This window comes from Mytilus californianus, unplaced genomic scaffold (assembly GCF_021869535.1).
Source record: "Mytilus californianus isolate M0D057914Y unplaced genomic scaffold, xbMytCali1.0.p SCAF_5, whole genome shotgun sequence".
Taxonomy (NCBI): Eukaryota; Metazoa; Mollusca; class Bivalvia; order Mytilida; family Mytilidae; genus Mytilus; species Mytilus californianus.
In genome coordinates, this window is record NW_026262701.1 from 52,057,811 (window position 1) to 52,064,187 (window position 6,377).

The following is a 6,377-nucleotide window of genomic DNA, read 5'->3' on the forward strand; positions in this document are numbered from 1 at the left end:
TTTACAGAAAATGTAGTTTTGCTATTTGCATAAAATGTTTTATAACGTAAAATTAAAATGTTTTACATAAAACATCTGAAAAATATCAGCTAAATGTTTTCTATAAAATATTCTGACATACACATTACTTAATAGTCTTACTGATATTTTATTCAACATTTTACGGATATAAAAATAACATTTTATTTAAACTTTATTCATAACCCCACAAACAACGTTTTGTGGAATTAGCTCGGTTTTTTTAGGATAAGATATAGTACTACATTTCATCAATATCATGACAAGCAAGATACTATGGTTGAATCCTTAACTGATATCTTGAAGATCCTTGAAGTCAGATTTTATTCCTTCTTATATTAAAATTCAAAAGAGTCAACATTAAATTAAGCAATAATGTATTAATAAACAATCACCTTTCTTTAATATTTATTCATTTCGTTCGTGTATATTTTAGAAATTAAAAAATGAAAACTGTAACTGTACTAGTTTCAATTTTCGTATCGTTTATATGCCTTACGGAAAACCGACCATTTCCGGAATCGACTTTTGTTTTATCACCGGAAATGAGTTTGAAATTTGAATTTCGAAACGAAGACAGGATATCAACAAAGAGAGCCAAGAAAATTGTTTGCTACGCGATATATACTCACTTGGTAAGAATGATTAATCTGTTAAGATGAAACTTGTGCATTCATTGTGTGTGTTCAATCATAATCGGAACCAAATTACATCTGTTTCTGGAGGTGCGGATCAAGGTTTTGAAAAAAGGGGGGCCCCTGCCCAAGGCAAGCAAACGTTTGGAGTGATACTTGTAAATAGTCTTATACATTTATCTTATAAGTAGCTCCATAAGGGGGTCGGGGCCCCTAAATCCGCCACTGTTCAAGCATCTACGTACACCAATTATGAATTTGTTCATTGATATAAAAAAATTATAAGAATACGTGGTTTGTGTGTTTGATTGCCAATACACCTTATCGCTATTTGTCCGCCATTACTGGCCATGGACATCACAAAAGTTCCCATAAAATATTGACATCATATTAGAAAATATTTGACACCACAATTGAAGTAATACACCTTATCGCTATTTGTCCGCCATTACTGGACATCACACAACTGTCACAAGTTCCCTTAAAATTTTGACGTCATCCTAAAAAATATCTGATGCCACAATGGAAAAGTGATTGTTGTTTGACGTCAAAAGTTCAAGCAGGATAGATTCTCGGGTCAAGCGGGAATAGCGATAAGGTGTATTATTGTATGACGTATGCTGACGTAAAAAGTTCAAGCAGGACAGATTTCCAAATACTGAAATAGAGATAAGGTGTATGAGACAGCTATCCACCAGAATTTAAATGACTTGGATAAAAGAAATTTATAGGTCACTGTACGGCTTTCAAAACTGAGAAAACCAATGCCATATAGTCCACTTTGAAGCCTTGACAAACAAATTTTTCTCAACACAATTGAAACAAAACAACTAACTGCCTACATTAAATACACATTATGAAAAAGAAATTTGACAGACTTAAACCAACAACAACTATTGCAATAAGCATGACTCAATACCTTGTTTCCGAGGCACACAAACAAGTTACAATAACACTAATATAAGCACCATTTGAATATGGAGATTTTTTTTCTAGTAAAATCAGTGTATGTATGTATTTGCAAAACAGTAAATTAAATTTCCCTTAACAGCTTAATGAACATTACAAAGACTATGTAAGACTTCAGTACAAGCAAGATAATATAAACTGTTGCTTAAAATTATATTTATTGCTTCATACACACAATGTACATACAATGCATCTTTTATTTTTTAACAGGAGCTAAAAGAAAAGCCACAAAGGTCAAGTTCAATATGCAGGTTTACAATTTGGAAGTGGCGCAGGTTCTTTGGAATGTCTACAACCTTTCAGGAGAATTTTTTTTTGAAGTAAGATTTTCATACAGAATTACTGTTATTCCATATTTAATGCAAATATTTAGCCTAAACAATGCATTACATTCAAGATTTAGGGCATACAATACAGAAAAGATATCTGGATATTTGAATAAATTATTTTTTTTTGTGACAAAATAGAAACAAGTTGTTTATTTAAATCAATCTTTTAGTCCAACAGTGTGCTTTCATAAACAACATATTTGCTTTCCTTTGAAGTATTTCAAATACATATAAACAACTCATTTAATGACATCTGTGTGTTTCTCGGAAGTTAAGTTATATTATTATCATCATTGCGAAAACAATGCATAACACTTCGATAAGTTATTATGTGCCTATAGTATACTTCTAGGACTGTATCATATGCCCTTAGATACAAATGACAAGTTATAAACTATGTCACTCTACAGAGTTTAACACTTAAAAGGGACAATAAGATTTTTAATGACATTATGTAGCAGGGATTTTAAAGGCCTCTACATGATACAATGCATTTATTAAAAACTAAAAAAAAACAAGAAAAACAACAGCCTGATTTATACAAAACAATAAAAGAAAAAAAATATGATAGACAACAATCAACGAGTATAATAGAATAAGACTCTTGACTGGACACATATCTAGTCTAAAGTTTTTTATGTGTTTTTTTATTAATAACTAAATGAAGTTCAGCGTGGCATATTGCTCTCTCTTAACACGGTCAGCCATTTATCGTCCCCTTCCGACAGACTATCATCGTTATTTGTTTCAAAACTTTAAAGGGGAGGGGATGTATATCCTTCAGGCAACGTGAATCGTTCTATAATAAAGGAATGTGCAAGAAGTTTATATATGAATGTAAGATTATTTTTTTTTTCAGAAGCATGGCACAGCAAGAAAAAGATATAAGACACTACAAGACATTCCAAGTGATTCTGAATAAGACAATTGATTGACTTTTTCAATGTATTCTTAAATAAATCAAATAGTTGATGTAAAATGGTGTTTTGTTCTCATCTCGTCAGCCAATTATCAATGATAATTAACTTAAGATGTAACCCTATTAGAAGTGTAGCGTTTTAGTTTAGAAAGAGAAGTTGTACAGTGTTGTATTGAAAAATCTGAATTTGGGACACAAGTTTTAGTCAATGTAACTTGAACTTAAAAATGTGTATAATGTTTGCATAATGTCCAATGGCATATATGTCATGAATGTTCAGGTTGACATATGCATGATGTGTATAAGATAGGTAAAAAAAGTTTAGAGTGAAAAAATAAACATTATACCATTGTGGTTGGAATGTGGGCTTTCTTGCACTGTCTGTCGTCTATCCACCTATATTTGTCGGATTTTGTCCAACAAATATTTTCATCACTGTTTTTCCCAAAACTTCTGATAAAGATGAGTTCATATTTAATGAGCTGCTTGATAGTGATGAACTGTGATGTGTGAACATTTTTGTATCTGGCACCTGTTTCCTGTTTGCTTATACATTGTATTTCAAAATGTTGAATGTTCTCAAATTTTTAATTACTTTAATTAGTAATGCTGATGAACAGAATGACTTCATATTTGGTAAGTGGCTTGACCATGATGAGTTGTGTCTGCCATTTTGGATGTGTCAAAATTTGTAGATACTTCTTGTTTTTAGAGACTTTGAATTGTGAATTTCATATGCTTAGCAAAACAACTGATTTATTCTTGTTTGTATATAGAATTAATCACTGTGTATAAATTAATTTAACTAATGATTTGTTATTTAAAAAAGCGGACTCAATCAAAAGTACAGAAATTTTTATATTGATATGATCTAGATATCAACCAAAAACATCTTCTTAAAACATTTTGAAAACATTTTTTAGGCACAGTCTCACTTGCAAGAAAACATCCCAAAAACATTTTTATAACATTATTTGATGTTCATGATGTTTTTCAAACGTTCAGAAAATATTTCTAGAAAATATTTTTTAAAAGATTATCAAAATGTTTTATACTCCATTGTTTTTCACATGATCATGATATTTCTTTACAACATTTTAATTATATTATGCAAATATTTTAGAAAATATATTAGAAAACGTTTTAGCGATATATATTCTACCATACATTTAATGTTTTTCTCACGTTTTTTTGTGATATTTTCATGACATTAGACACAACATTTTAAAAACATTTTAAAGATGTTTTTGTGTTTGCTGGGACGGCCTCTAGACTATCTGCCATTGTTCTAGAAAGTGTTTGTTTACGTCACATTCCAAAGACTGACAATGACATATACGTGTGTAAAATTACACAACACATCTTTATACGTTATAGTTTTGTAACAAAACAGTTTTTTACCATGAATTTCTTCAACTGCAACCATATATATATATATATGTATATATTAATTCAAATTCTTATTAACTTTGAGTCTTACGTCTCATCGTGTGACGAAAATAAACACAAACAACCTCCCTGTCCTAGTGTGTGTGTGTTTTTTTTTATCTTTTCTACACAAGATGTTTTATTAGAACTCTACAGGGTCCTTGTTTCATGTGTACGTTATTTTAATTATACGTATTCAGCACAAGGTACATGACCGTGACATTGCAATTATAAGTATTCAGCACAATGTACATGACCGGACATTGCCCCGTCAACATTTGGCACCCAAATAGTTGTACAACTGGATAGTAGGTTAATTAACTATTTTTGAGGGAATATGCAATAATTTAGGTTATGGATTTGTATATCTATGTTTAAATACATTCCTGAGTGAAAGTGGCTTTGTATTAATTATTAGAAGTCTTTATGAAAAGCATCTTTACACCGCAAGAACTTCATACAACAGTTTATTACAAAGGAAACAAGATTACTCGGAGGTCTATTTTATGATGGTCCAGACTACAGTTCGAAAATTATAAAAGACAAATACTTAGTAATCTTTTTAAAGCTTTATATTCCATATAGTACTAATAATGTACATCTTAGTATTCATTATATCTGATCTTATTGTTTGTTTCAAAGACAAAGTTGTTAAAGTTGTTCAATTCTCTGTACTACCTGCTTTTTAAGCTCATTCAGCTGGTGGAAGTTGGCTTCTAGCAGCATCTCCTCCAGGTACCGCCTGTCCTTGGGCAGGATATTTCTTGAGAAGTTCTTTCTATTCCTTAAATAATTTAACACCATCTTGAAAAGTGTAGGGTCCCTATCCAGGAATATCGGACCCTCGGGTAGAGTTTCCTGGCATAGGGCCAAAAACAACGACCGGGTACGACGGATAGCGTCTCTTTTGATGTCTCAAACTTAGTTCCTCCAATGTTCAAAACAATCTTATTGTCTTGTGCTTGGCGGACCTGCTGGATTGTTTTCTACATACCGTCTGTTACAGATAAGATTGGTTCTAACGGGACCAACCCTGGTACATTTGCCGGAGGGGAAACGCCCCCTTCTCCAGCATGAATTTACAACTCTGAGTTGTCCGACGAGCTACTGCTCGATGAAGAGCTTGACGACAATGACTGGTGATCCACTACTTGTCTGTCCAGTGCTTTGTAACTACGGATCGTACCGTCGCACGGGCTCATCCCGTCTTCTTCTAACTGAGGACCTACTAATTCTTCTGTTGTCCCGACGTTCAACACTTCTTATAGGGGAACGACCCATTCTTACGGAAACAAATGGCCTGATCTTCCTCTTAGGTGGTGTTCTGACTTGTATGTTAACCACTTCAATATTCTGTTGGACCTGTTTGTCTTTGAATTTAGTATATTCGTCGCGTATCTTCAATCCTGTTTCCCCAGTCTGTTTATTGATGAGTACCTGGTTTGAGTTCCCCGCTTCGCAAGCGCCATGTCTTGGTGTCCTCTTTTAAAAGATTTTCTTGCACAATGTGCATTTGAAGCCGTACGGGCTGTGCAGTTCCATTATGCGTTTTTCTATCTGCCACCGAAAAGAAAATTCTCTGTCTACACATAGTTTACAAACTAGTATCTAATTCTCTTTTGTTACACTCATGTTGATAGTATGGACGTTTAATCAGTACTGATTTGACCTTCCTGTTAACGCTAATTATGACGTCACATTTTGGTCGATTACCTTGAACTTGCCCTTATCATGTAGTTGATCACAAGTGATGTTAATCAAGGATGAAGTGAGGCCACAAAAAGGTTATAAATAAAAAAAATATGGATTTACATTTTGCGTTTGTTCTCCCTCTGTATTTGTTTTATTTTAAACAAATTCCCACCAAATTTTTTTTCTTGGTTATCTGTCGGACATCTTTTGGTTGGTGATATAGGAATTTTGCGGAATTTCAACCAATACTAATACTATAAATGTATATCTACAACTACTCCGCATACCACGTATTTTAATATAGAAAGAATGATTTTTATCGTACGTTAAAAAAAATAATAAATTATGCACAATAATGAACCACAAAAATAAATCCAATAATTTACG

The 6,377-nt window shown here is 32.5% G+C and overlaps 1 long non-coding RNA gene across 1 annotated transcript; it reads left to right on the top strand.

Moving 5' to 3' along the window:
* The first annotated feature begins 551 nt into the window (after positions 1 to 551).
* LOC127701016 (uncharacterized) lies at positions 552 to 2,930 on the top strand. The gene is made up of 3 exons (XR_007981797.1): positions 552 to 653; positions 1,833 to 1,942; positions 2,811 to 2,930. It is a non-coding gene; the product is annotated as an uncharacterized LOC127701016 (long non-coding RNA).
* Positions 2,931 to 6,377: the final 3,447 nt, after the last annotated feature.